The 12,279-nt window shown below is 48.6% G+C and overlaps 1 pseudogene; it reads left to right on the forward strand.

Moving 5' to 3' along the window:
• Positions 1-7,312: 7,312 nt before the first annotated feature.
• Positions 7,313-8,365, forward strand: LOC148183358 (uncharacterized; annotated as a pseudogene).
• The last annotated feature ends 3,914 nt before the right edge of the window (positions 8,366-12,279 follow it).

The raw sequence follows: 12,279 nt of genomic DNA on the forward strand, positions 1-12,279 counted from the left end.
GTTGTGTAAGGATAATTGGTGGGGACATTGTAGAACAGGGTATCCCCCTAGAAAAATTTGTGGAGAATGTTACAACTATGAGAGGTTATTAACTTCAATCCATTTAGAGCAAGCGGTGAACATTGGGCAACTCAAAAAGGGGTCCCCTGAGTGGTGGAAAATATACGCACATGGAATCCATGCAGAAAGAGCGTGTGCACATCCTAATTCATCTAGGACCGCACTTAAAATATTAGGGGAATTGGAAATCATAGAGGTGGTGTGTAGGAAACGCATACCCTGGGTACCGTGCTCAGCACCACAGGTAAAGAGTAAAAGTTGGGAAGCATATGTGACCTGGTGTAAAGGCAAAGGGAGAGCCACTGAAGAATACAACTGCTGCCGAGAAGATGGGATACCTCGCTGCTCCAAGCAAAGGAGTAGGCAGAGGAGGCAGAGATGTACAGGAACTGTGGGGAACCAACGCTCCCAGAACAGTGATCCGGGAAGTTCCCAAACCTGTCTCATGCCTGTGTCCCTCTAAAACACCACCTCGAATCCCTACTGCAGAGGTAAAACACCTCATTATTGCTCCCCACTGGTACCCACCTGTGGGTACGGAGGAGCCCGCTGGGCCCGAGATCCTGGCTCTTCCCTGGAGAGGAGATACTTCTCTGTAAGAGAGACACAATGTGTCGCTCCCAGGGGTCTTTGAGTTAGATATGTTAAACTGTTGTGTTTCATTGGTGTTCCCCCCTGCTGTCCCACCCCGATACATGTATCTCGGGCTTCCCCCCGCCCCTCTCCTTCCCCATAAATACCCCGGGTTTCCCCCTGTTCGGCAGATGCGCTGTTGCTGGCACCCTTCGCCCAAGCTCTGCCTGAATAAAGGCTTGTGCTTGGTGGAACGCTGGACCAGCTTTCTCGTCCCTGCTTCCTGTGTTGCCTGCCCGCCGCCATCACCGAGCTGAGCTGAAATCACTTGACTATTGCTGAGCTGAGCTGGAATCACTCAACTGCTTGAAGCTGCTCACGCGCTTTGGCCCAGCCTTTCTTAAGGCTGTCTCTAGAGAAGTCGCGGTGCTCCGGGCTTTCCGTCACCGCAGCAACTGGCGTCCCAAGCGTGGGGCCTTTGAAGAAGCCCCGAAGAAGTGTCTGCCTGCAGTTTTAACTGCGAGGCGAGCCGCCGTTTGAGCCACCGCCCCTCGAAGAAGCTTGCTTGCGTTCTAGCAAGAAGCGATCCAAGAGGCTGCAACCGGGACCCTCGTCTGACCATCTGGGGCAAGGAAAAGCCCCTGAGGACCGGCCGCCCAGGTGACCATCTGCCCAGCAGCTTTTTTTCGCCCACCGGCATCTGCCGAAGAGAAATTGTAAGTCTATTCTGTGAAAGGTTTTTTTTTCGGGCTTTTTTCTTTTTCTTTGCTGTTTTACTGCTGGGTGGGGAGTGAAAAAGGATGGGGAACCAGCCCTCCATTTCAAGGCTGACCCCACCTGAGAGGGACTTTTATATCCAAGTTGTAACTACCCTAAAAGCGGGAGATTTTAAGTTTTCTAAAGGGGATTTAAAAAGATTTATTCATTGGGTTTTTAAACATTTTAAGATTAATTCGGATTCTGCTAAATCAGGAATTTTTTGGGATAATGTGGGAAGAAAGTTATATACAGTTCAAGCTAAAGGAGATTTTTCTGTTGCAAAGTTTTTTCCTGTGTTTCAAAATATTATTTTCTCATTGGAAAAAGAGGGAAAAAAAGAAGAGGGAGTTTTGGGTCCCCAGTTGAACCCCCCAACCCCGTCTACCTCTCCAAGTGACCCCAAACCCCCTTCCCTATCTGAGAGTCAGTCGGCCGGTGGACATTGCCCCCGGGCACAGAGCTGCTGCCGTCTCCCTGACGCCCTCCTACCGTCTCTCTACCCGTACCAGGGCAGCGCTGGCCATGCTGCTCTGGGTCTTTCCTCCACCCTCTCCCCTATGCCCTTACACTCGGCTGTGTCCCCCCCAGTTCCTAGCGTTAGCACAGATGGCGTCGGCAGTGTGGCCAGCCCCGCCATTTTGTCCCACTCCCACCCTGGTTTTCCCGCCCTCGAAGCCCAAAATGGCCACTTTCCCGCCTTCACCCCTTCTCTTCCTGCCGCGTCCTGTTTCCCCCCCCCCCCCCCCACTGCGTCGTTGGGGGTAACCGCGGCGGGCCCCCCCCGCATCCATCGGGAAACCCCTCCCCGTCGCGGACCCCGGTCCCGTCCCTTCGTGCCGGGGCCCCGCCCCCAGCGGCGCTCCCACTCCAGGGACCCAGTGCCCCGGAGGTCGGGACGGCTCCGGCCGGAGCGGGGCCACCCCGGCTTCCCGACCCGGCCACAAAAGGGCCAGCTCTAGGCACCCGAGCCGGCCCCGCGCTGAAACCAAGCGCCCCCCATCTCCACTAGGAGATGAGAGCAGTGAATCTTCTTATTCAGATTCTGAGTATGAAGACCACTGGGCTGAGGTGCAGAGGGAAGCCACACGGGCGGGGAACTCAGCTCTGTCCCGAAAAATACTTGCCTTTCCTGTAATAATGAGGAGAGACAGGACAGGGGCACAGGTTGCTGCATGGGAGTCCATTATAGGGAACTGCAGGAACTTTGCAAAGCTGCCGAGGAACATGGCAGGGGTTCACATTTTTTCAAACACTTGCTAGAAGCCTCCTTCTCTGCCCACGTCATGGTCCCCCATGACATCAAGAATATTATGAACTGCCTTCTCTCCCCAGCAGAATACATGTTATGGGAGAGGCAGTGGAAAAAACATTTAAAGCAATTGGCAGATGTTTATGCTAAAGATGCTAACAGACCTAATTTTACTTTAGAGCAATTAGCAGGAGAAGATTTCCAAAAGCCCCGAGATCAGGCCCAGGACCTGCCTGAAGCAGCTTTACAGGATACAGCTAATGCTGCTATCTCTTTTTACCACCCCTGATGATAAAGTGCCAACACAGTGCTTCACCAATATTAAGCAAGGGGCAACTGAGTCTTTTATTAAATATATTGATAAGTTAAAAATGGCCATTGAAAAGCAGATAGAGAGCCCTCAGGCGCAAAAGGAATTATTAGTAAAAATAGCAATGGCCAATACTAATCCGGAGTGCAAAGCAGTTTTGCAAGCCCTCCCTCTGGACCCAGAACCAACCATAGATCAGATGGTTGAAGCCTGAACCAAACACTCCTCTGCCTCAAGTGAGAATACAGTGGCACTTGCAGTGGCTAAAGGAGTGGCAGAGGGGATATCTGGAGCTTATGCTACAGACCCCAACACAAATCGTTGTTTTAATTATGGCGAGCCTGGACATTTTTTCAAAGACTGTCCAGAGAGACAATCTATACAACCTCCAGCCCACCAACGGCTCCCCAGACAGAACTGGCATTCGGGAAACTTCAAGCAGAGCGCGGAATGGCCCCGCGCTTCGACATCAAATCAAATGCCGCACCGCTCCACCCTTCCTGCCAAACCCACCATCCTGCCTCCACGGGGACCCCAATATTAAGCCCAGCAGGTGGAGCACTTTCAGATGGGAACCTGGTGTCAACTGGTAACTAGACTCTCTTTACATATGAAGGGTGACTGTATTTACAAAATCCCCACAGGGAAACGTGGACCACCAGGCGGTCCCTCTAACATCTTAATACTTGGGGATCCTACCAACTGTCCAGGACAAATTCATACTGTTCCTGAGGTCCAGACTATATACCCTGGAGATGAAATTTCCATCTCTCTGACCTGCATAGACCCTCCTTATTATTTAAAGGAACAGACTCCTGTGGCACAGGCCTTTTTACTTCCTAGTGACTGCCCAGATCATGTTCCCCTCAACCCCAGTGCTATGTGAACTCAGGTTGTGGGCTCCTGCAAACCCATCGTGGACTGTAGCCTGTTTTGTTATGGGGAAAAGATTCAGCGCCCAGGAATGATAGACACTGGAGCAGATGTTACCATCATCGCCCGCTCCGAGTGGCCAGACAATTGGGAATTACAACCTGTAGCAGGCTTGATTTCAGGAATTGGAGGGATGACAGCTTCCATGAGGAGCAAACGGAATATTGTCATCGAAGGACCTGAGGGACAAATGGCAACCATCAGGCCATTTGTGGTGAGAGCACCAATCACCCTCTGGGGACGGGATCTTCTGTCCCAATGGGGGGCTTCTCTGCGGATTCCCAGCAGGGATTTTTAGTCGGGGTCACTGAGAAGTGCGCCACGCCCACCATCCCCCAGCTCACCTGGAAACAGCACCATCCAGTGTGGGTTGATCAGTGGCCCCTATCTGAGACCAAACTGCGCACACTGGAAGCCCTTGTGGAGGAGCAGCTTGCCAAGGGCCACCTCACTGAGTCCAATAGCCCTTGGAACTCCCCTGTCTTTGTCCTACGCAAACCAGGCAAAGACAGGTGGAGACTCCTTCAGGACCTCTGGAAGATCAACGATGTCATTGAGGACATGGGATCCCTCCAGCCTGGCATGCCCTCCCCTTCTATGCTCCCCTGGGATTGGAAGCTGGCCGTCATTGACATAAAGGACTGTTTTTTCAACATACCACTCCATCCTCGGGACGCTCCCAGATTTGCATTCTCGGTTTCCTCTCCAAACAGACAAGCACCTTTAAAAAGATACCATTGGCTAGTCCTTCCTCAGGGGATGAAAAATTCTCCTACCATCTGCCAATGGTACGTGGCCCACATTCTGTCACCAGTGAGGACCCTGTTCCCAGATGCCGTCATCCTCCACTACATGGATGACATCCTGGTTTGTGCTGCTGACGACGACTATCTGCACCGGACTTTACAAAAAACTATCCAGACAATTGAGGACGCTGGATTTGAGATCCATGAGGACAAGATCCAGCACACCTGCCCTTGGACCTACCTAGGACTCCAGATCCGTGAGCGGACCATCGTGCCCCAGCAGCTGACCATCAAAGACGACCCCAAGACCCTGCGGGATCTACACCAGCTCTGCGGGTCCATCAACTGGATACGCCCTCTGTTTGGGGTAACAACGGAAGTCCTTGCACCCCTCTTCAACCTACTCCGTGGCAGCGAGGCCCTCGACTCACCACGCTCCCTCACGCCGGAGGCCCGGGAATCCATCACCAAGGTCCAGGAGGCCCTGTCTTCGCGGCAAGCCCACTGCTATGAGCCCAGCCTGCCCTTCCAACTGGTTATCCTGGGTAAGGCCCCACGCTTGCACGCGCTCATTTTTCAATGAGACATGGCATTGAAGGATCCTCTCCTTATCATCGAGTAGATTTTTACACATAACCAGCCCACTAAAACTATTACCACCCCACGGGAAATCATGGCTGAACTCATTAAAAGAGCTAGAGTCTGTCTCCGCACTCTTGCAGCCTGTGAGTTCACATGCATCTTCCTCCCATTGGCAACTGGAAGTTTGGAGCCTTTGCTCCAAACCAATGAGAGCCTTCAGTTCGCTCTCGATAGCTATTCAGGCCAAATTTCTATACGCCCACCTGGCCACAGACTTTTCAAAACCACATTTAATTTGGTCCCCAAATCATTACAGAGCAAAACACCGCTCCAGGCCCTGACGGTTTTCACAGATGGCTCGGGGAAATCCCACAAGTCAGTCATGACTTGGAAGGACCCCAGGACACAGAAATGGGAGGCTGATGTCCAAGTGGTCGAGGGATCACCACAAATTGCTGAATTAGCAGCCGTTGTCAGAGCTTTTGAGGAATTCCAAGAACCTTTCAATCTGGTGACTGATTCGGCTTATGTGGCTGGAATAGCTATGAGAGCAGAACATGCATTTCTAAAAGTGGTCTCTAACCCAAATTTATACAAATTGCTTTCTGAATTAGTATATCTTATCTCCCACAGAAAGCAACTATACTATGTCATGCATGTGAGGGCGCACACTGACCTCCCAGGTGCCATTGCCGAAGGAAACAGGAGGGCAGACGCCTTAGCCATGCCTGCTGAGGCAGCCAATGTCCCTGACATTTTCGCACAAGCGAAATTATCCCACCAGTTCTTCCACCAGAACGTGCCTGCACTGATAAGAATGTTCAGACTACCCAGAGACCAGGCTAGAACAATAGTTGCCACCTGTCCCAATTGTCAATCTTTCCAAATACCAGTCGTTAACTCCGGGGTTAACCCCCGAGGACTGAACAGCTGCCAGATATGGCAAACTGATGTCACTCACGTCCCGTCCTTTGGGAGAGTCAAATATGTACATGTCTCCGTAGACACCTTCTCTGGTGCAGTGTTTGCCTCAGCCCATGCAGGAGAAAATGCCAAGCACACCATCTGACATTTTCTCCTTGCTTTTGCTACCCTGGGAGTTCCAGAACAAATTAAAACAGACAATGGACCTGCTTACACCTCTCACAAATTAAGAGACTTTTTCAATCAGTGGGGGGTGAAACACACCACGAGCATTCCTCATTCCCCCACAGGGCAATCAATAGTAGAGAGAACCCACCAAAACCTAAAAAGAGTCCTTGATCACCAGCGGGGAGGAACAGAAATCATTCCTCCCATTGAGAGGCTCTGTAAGGCTCTATATGTCATGAACTTTCTAAATTGCTCGCCTACAGAGCCTGACCCCCCTGTAATATGGCACTTCTCTAATTCAACTCATGCCAAACTCACAGAGAAGCCACCGGTGCTGATCAAGGATCCTGAATCACAATGGACATCAAGACCCTTCCCATTGATTACCTGGGGGAGAGGGTACGCGTGTGTATCCACACCATCAGGACCTAAGTGGCTCCCAGGGAAAAATGTAAAACCTTATTTAGGCCCTACAAACCCTGCACCAGATTCAGAACTTTCAAAGTCTTCTGAGACCCACACAGGTCCAGAAAAACAGCAATCCACTGCAGCCTGGAAACGGAGACGTCGTCGGAGTCCACCGAACCGACCTGCCACCAGACCAACAACCAGACAGAGGCCAAACCGTCCTGCTACCAGGGCCGCAACGAGACGACTGCCAACGTCACGCCTGACACCATGACAGTACACAAGTCTTCTTAACTCGCTCCCCCTTCCCCTTCTTGCCCTCGTTGCCTAGCCCAAATTGCTAGTTTGCACCAAAGTGCACCTCTGTGCTGCTGCTGGTGTCGGGTCATGTGTCCCCAATACACAGAATAATCTCGCTTATAATTGTTTGGTTTTTTTTGTTTTCTTGTTTTTTTTTAAAGAGGGGGAGACAGGAGAGGAAAGGGAGAAAGAAAATAGCTCCCCCACCCCCTCCAAAAATCAGAGCTAATCTTTTATGTCCTGTTGTAGGAAATGGAGAGCAAAACCATCCTTGAGTTCCTGATGTTCCTGATTATCTGGATGCTCCTGAAAACATCAGCTGTCGATGCCTGGCTAGTAGCACAGCCCCAGGAGAATGTGTGGATCACCCTCGCAAAGACACTTCAACAAGACCACATGTGCTTGTCCATGGGCAGTGCCACCAACCATCTGTCATCCTGCCTGGTAGGGATTCCTTTAAAGCCCCATGAATATCCTTTCACAGGGAAAGAACCCAACCCAGTAGACACTTGGGACGAGTGGACTAAGATCTTGCCCCATGCACCAGAGGAACCCCAGGAATTAGAGCTTTTGGGATCCTCCAAAGCTACCTATTGCATAAATTTTAATTATCACCCAGTAGCCAATGCATGGCCTGCCTCGAAATACCAAAAGGCAATTAAATCAAGGAAAAATGTGACTCCCAACAGTAAAATTTACAGTCAGTCCAAATGGTGCAATTACACCAGCAGCACATGATCTACCTCCTCTCACTATCCCAGAGTGCTGCCCCGGGGAGTGTTCTTGATCTGTGGGGATAGAGTGTGGGCAGGAATCCCTTCCCGACTCTGGGGAGGTCCTTGCACGCTTGGACAGCTTACCATCCTCACTCCAAATTCAACTCTAATACATGATTGGCTGAAAAAGAATGAATTGGCCCACCAAAAGAAAGATCTCGCCCAATTAGATGAAAATTGCAATAGCCAAATTAAAGATCGGTCCTACACAAAGAGGGTGGTGATGTCAGCATTTTTGCCGTGGGCAGCTGCTGCTAAAGCCCTTGGTGAGCCTTCTCACCTGGAGTGTTGGCTTGGTAACCAGGCCAACCGGACCTCCTCTGTCCTGAGTGACCTCCTGACAGATGAAGAGACTGTTAGGCATGCTACGCTACAAAACCGAGATGCCATAGACTTTCTACTCCTGGCCCATGGACACGGCTGTGAGGAATCAGATAGTTTGTGCTGCTTTAACCTCTCCAGCCCCAGTGAAAGCATCCACGCCCGCATCCAGAGACTCCAACAAGCAGTCCAAAAACTCCAGACTGAAAAGGAGCCCCAGTGGCTTGAAGACCTTTTTGTGAGCTGGGGACTCTAGAGATGGGTTGCCTCCGTCCTCAAGAACATTTTTTGAGTTTTCTTGATTGTTATTATCTTCCTAAGTATGTTTTCATGTTTTAAGAAGCTATCAGCTAACTCTCTAGGGGATGCCTTTTTAATAAGTAAAGAAGGGGGAGTTGTGGGGGCGGACGAACCTGCCGAGCTCGAGATCCTGGCTCTTCCCTGGAGAGGAGATACTTCTCTGTGAGAGACACAATGTGTCACTCCCAGGGGTCTTTGAGTTAGATATGTTAAACTGTTGTGTTTCATTGGTGTTCCCCCCTGCTGTCCCACCCCGATACAGGTATCTCGGGCTTCCCCCCACCCCTCTCCTTCCCCATAAATAACCCGGGTTTCCCCCTGTTCAGCAGATTCGCTGTTGCTGGCACCCTTCGCCGAAGCTCTGCCTGAATAAAGGCTTGTGCTTGGTGGAACGCTGGACCAGCTTTCTCGTCCCTGCTTCCTGTGTTGCCTGCCCGCTGCCGTCGCCGAGCTGAGCTGAAATCACTTGACTATTGCTGAGCTGAGCTGGAATCACTCGACTGCTCGAAGCTGCTCACGCGCTTTGACCCAGCCTTTCTCAAGGCTGTCTCTAGAGAAGTCGCGGTGCTCCGGGCTTTCCGTCGCCGTGGCACCCACCAATTCTCCTGGGATGTATTTTGTGGATTTGTTGTCCAGCAGCTGTAATCGCTCAACATGCCCAACAGCCTTTTAAATGGTCTCTTATTAGATGGAATGATCAAACTGTGCTCCAAAGTTATGTTACAGTGGGACCTCCCTCTTTCACACCACAATTGTGCCAGCTAGCACCTACAGAGATGTGCCGGAATCAAAAGAGTTTTTACATGTGTCCTAGCACTGGGCCTTCTTATTGTATTTATCCCGGGCATTATTATTGTGCCTACTGGGGGTGTGAGACTATAGCATCTAACTGGAAAACAGTAGGGGATAAATTTCTAACTGTGGGGTGGGGGCCTGTTGGATGCAAGCCTCCCCGGCCAGACCCCTCCGAGGGCATGCAATTGGGCTGCTGGAAGGTGGTATTTCCAGATGGAACTCGCACACACCTTTATCTTAATGCAACCAAGCCTGAGGACAGAAGATGGGTTGTGGGAAAAACATGGGGAATGAGATATTTGGAATCAGGAACAGACAGGGGAGGTCTCATTATTATTAAAAAGGAACCTGCTTTAGAAGACCCTCAGCCAGTGCGTCCCAATCCTGTGATTAGAAACAGTCCTAATCCTGTTATCAAACTGGTTATCAAAAACAATCCCAATCCTGCTTCCAAGAACAATCCTCGCAAAAGAAAAAAGCAGACACCAACCGAGGGGCCCCCTAGAACCATAACACCTCCAGTATACTGGACAGAAACCCTGACTCCAGAGCAAGGCTTGATAGATTCTTTATGGAAAATTATGAAGGCTAGCTAAGCCTTTTGAAATGCTACCCATTTTGAGCTGCCCCAGCACTGTTGGTTATGCTATGATGTCAAGCCTCCTTACTATGAAGCCATCGGGACCCCAGAACCATTTAATCGAAACAATGAAAATAATCCAACACAATGCAGTTGGAGAGATCGAAAGGTAGGACTTACTTTACAAAATGTAAATGGAACAGGAACATGTTTAGGAAACATACCAAAGAGAATAAAAGGATTGTGTAAAACCACTCTAAAGGAACCTGAAAAGGTCCAAGGGAAATGGCTTATCCCTGTCAGTGGAGCAAAGTGGATTTGTTCTAAGGTAGGCTTTATACCCTGTTTATCTTTGGATGTATTTAATGGTTCCAGGGAATACTGCATACAGGTAATATGCCACGAGTACTATACCACTCAGAGAAAGAGGTCCTTGACAGAATCGAAAATAACAATCATAGAATACAAAAGAGGGAACCCTTAACTGCAATAACAATCACTACACTTTTTGGGGTTGGAACAGTAGGGGCAGGAACTGGGATTGCATCCTTAGTGAATCAACAACGAGGGTTAACTAGCTTTCGGGCAGCAGTAGACGAGGATTTAGAAAGAGTTGAAAAGTCTATTACAGCTTTAGAAAGATCTCTTACATCATTATATGAAGTGGTACTTCAAAATCGGAGAGGAATGGATTTGTTCCTACAAGGAGGATTATGTGTAGCCCTTGGAGAGGAATGTTGTGTCTATGCGGACCACACGGGAGTAGCAAGAGACACCATGACAAAACTGCGGGAGGGGTTAGAAAAAAGACGCAAAGAAAGGGAACAGCAAAAAAGTTGGTATGAGGTTTGGTTTTCCCAGTCACCCTGGTTAACGACTCTGCTATCCACTCTGATGGGTCCAGTGATTGTAATACTGCTAAGCCTCACTTTTGGCCCCTGTATAATCAATCGGGTAATATCAATAGTGAAAGGAAGATTGGAAGCAGCCCATCTGTTACTAATTCACCAACAATCTGAAAGGGAAGAGCTTGAAAGTGAGATGATGTTAAATAAAGCAAGAGAGGTATTAAGAAAATTTGATAAACAAAATGGAAAATAGAAAAGGGGGGATTATAATAAATTTTTATAATTTGTTGATCAAATTTAATATTATTACTAAAATAAAATAAAATTGCTAAGGTTGTTTTAAAAAGCTAACATTGCAGAAATGCTTAACCACAATGACCACATATCCAGATGTGAAGGCAAGAAGCTGAAACTGCAGAGTTAAAAGCTGTAGGGTGATATCCGGCTGTACAAAGGGGAAGTAGAACATCTCCTTATTCAGGAAAAATGCCTACCCACGACCACCGGGAGGCAGAAGGAGACCCCCTAGCAACAGGAGGCGCAGGTGCTGATGCGATCCAGGAAGACACAGATGCAGGGACTGTATAACAAAAGGGGAACCTTCTCAGCCAGGGTGCGCTGTGGGTGGAGACGCTGAAGTGGAGCAGCGTCCCCCTGGCTCGCCCCAGCTAGCTGGCTTTTGCTTGCTTTACTGCTTGCTGAATTAATAAAAATTGGCTTTCATTAATTATTATATAAATTGTCCCATCTATTTTGTCACGACAATTTATAACATATATCATTAGTTATTTAGCTACGGATAGATAACAAAGCCAGCTGTTCTATTAATTCATTACTGAAAGACTTATTTTAAAGATATGATAGGGAAGCCCACTCAGTCTGGGTCTCAGCTCTAGCCAAGCTGTGGCTTTGACTGGTGGAAAAGGTGTGCCATCAAGCCTGGGTGTTTCTGTGCTAAATATGAAAGCAAGTCACTTTGACTAGCTGATTTAGCTTTGCAGAAGCTGAACCCCTTTCCTTTGAGATAAATGAGGAAGCCTCATCTGGAGGAGGCCTTCAAGTCCTCATTGTGAAAAGGAGGCTCTTCAGCAATGGCAGACCCTGGGTAATGGCAAAGCATATAGGCAGTCTAAGTTTCACCTTGTTAATTTTGTTCAAAAGTGCATATTTTGTTCCTATTATAGTTGTTAAAACAAAGAAAGGGGGAGAAGTGTGGGGTGGATGTACACCCCCCTCAAAAATCTTGGGTACTCTCATGTTCTCATGTTTTTCTCATGTTTTTCAATAAATTCACAACATAACCTAGCAAGCCAACAGCTTGTCAAAAGCAGATTGTCAATGGTAAGGCAATCTGCCCATCACTCTACTCAGACTCCAAGACTCAAATATTTAAAAGACATCAGTGGTAGAAATATGTGTGTTTTTAACTGAAATAGTTTTGAGTTTAATTGTTTATTGTTTGTAGTGTCAAGTTGTAAAATTGTAACTTCTGAGTAATGAACCTGCAGCATGCCATCTTAAAAACTTGTGTTTCTGGTAATCCCCTTTAACAGCTCCTAAATATGAATGTTAAAACTCTAATGATACATGAGATATATCACTGGCTGAGGGAAACTAGGCTTGTCAAATCGAGTGGAAGGTCTTATT

Source organism: Pseudopodoces humilis, chromosome 12, assembly GCF_049639895.1.
Source record: "Pseudopodoces humilis isolate 2021_Gansu_Grassland_sample_001 chromosome 12, ASM4963989v1, whole genome shotgun sequence".
Lineage (NCBI taxonomy): Eukaryota > Metazoa > Chordata > Aves > Passeriformes > Paridae > Pseudopodoces > Pseudopodoces humilis.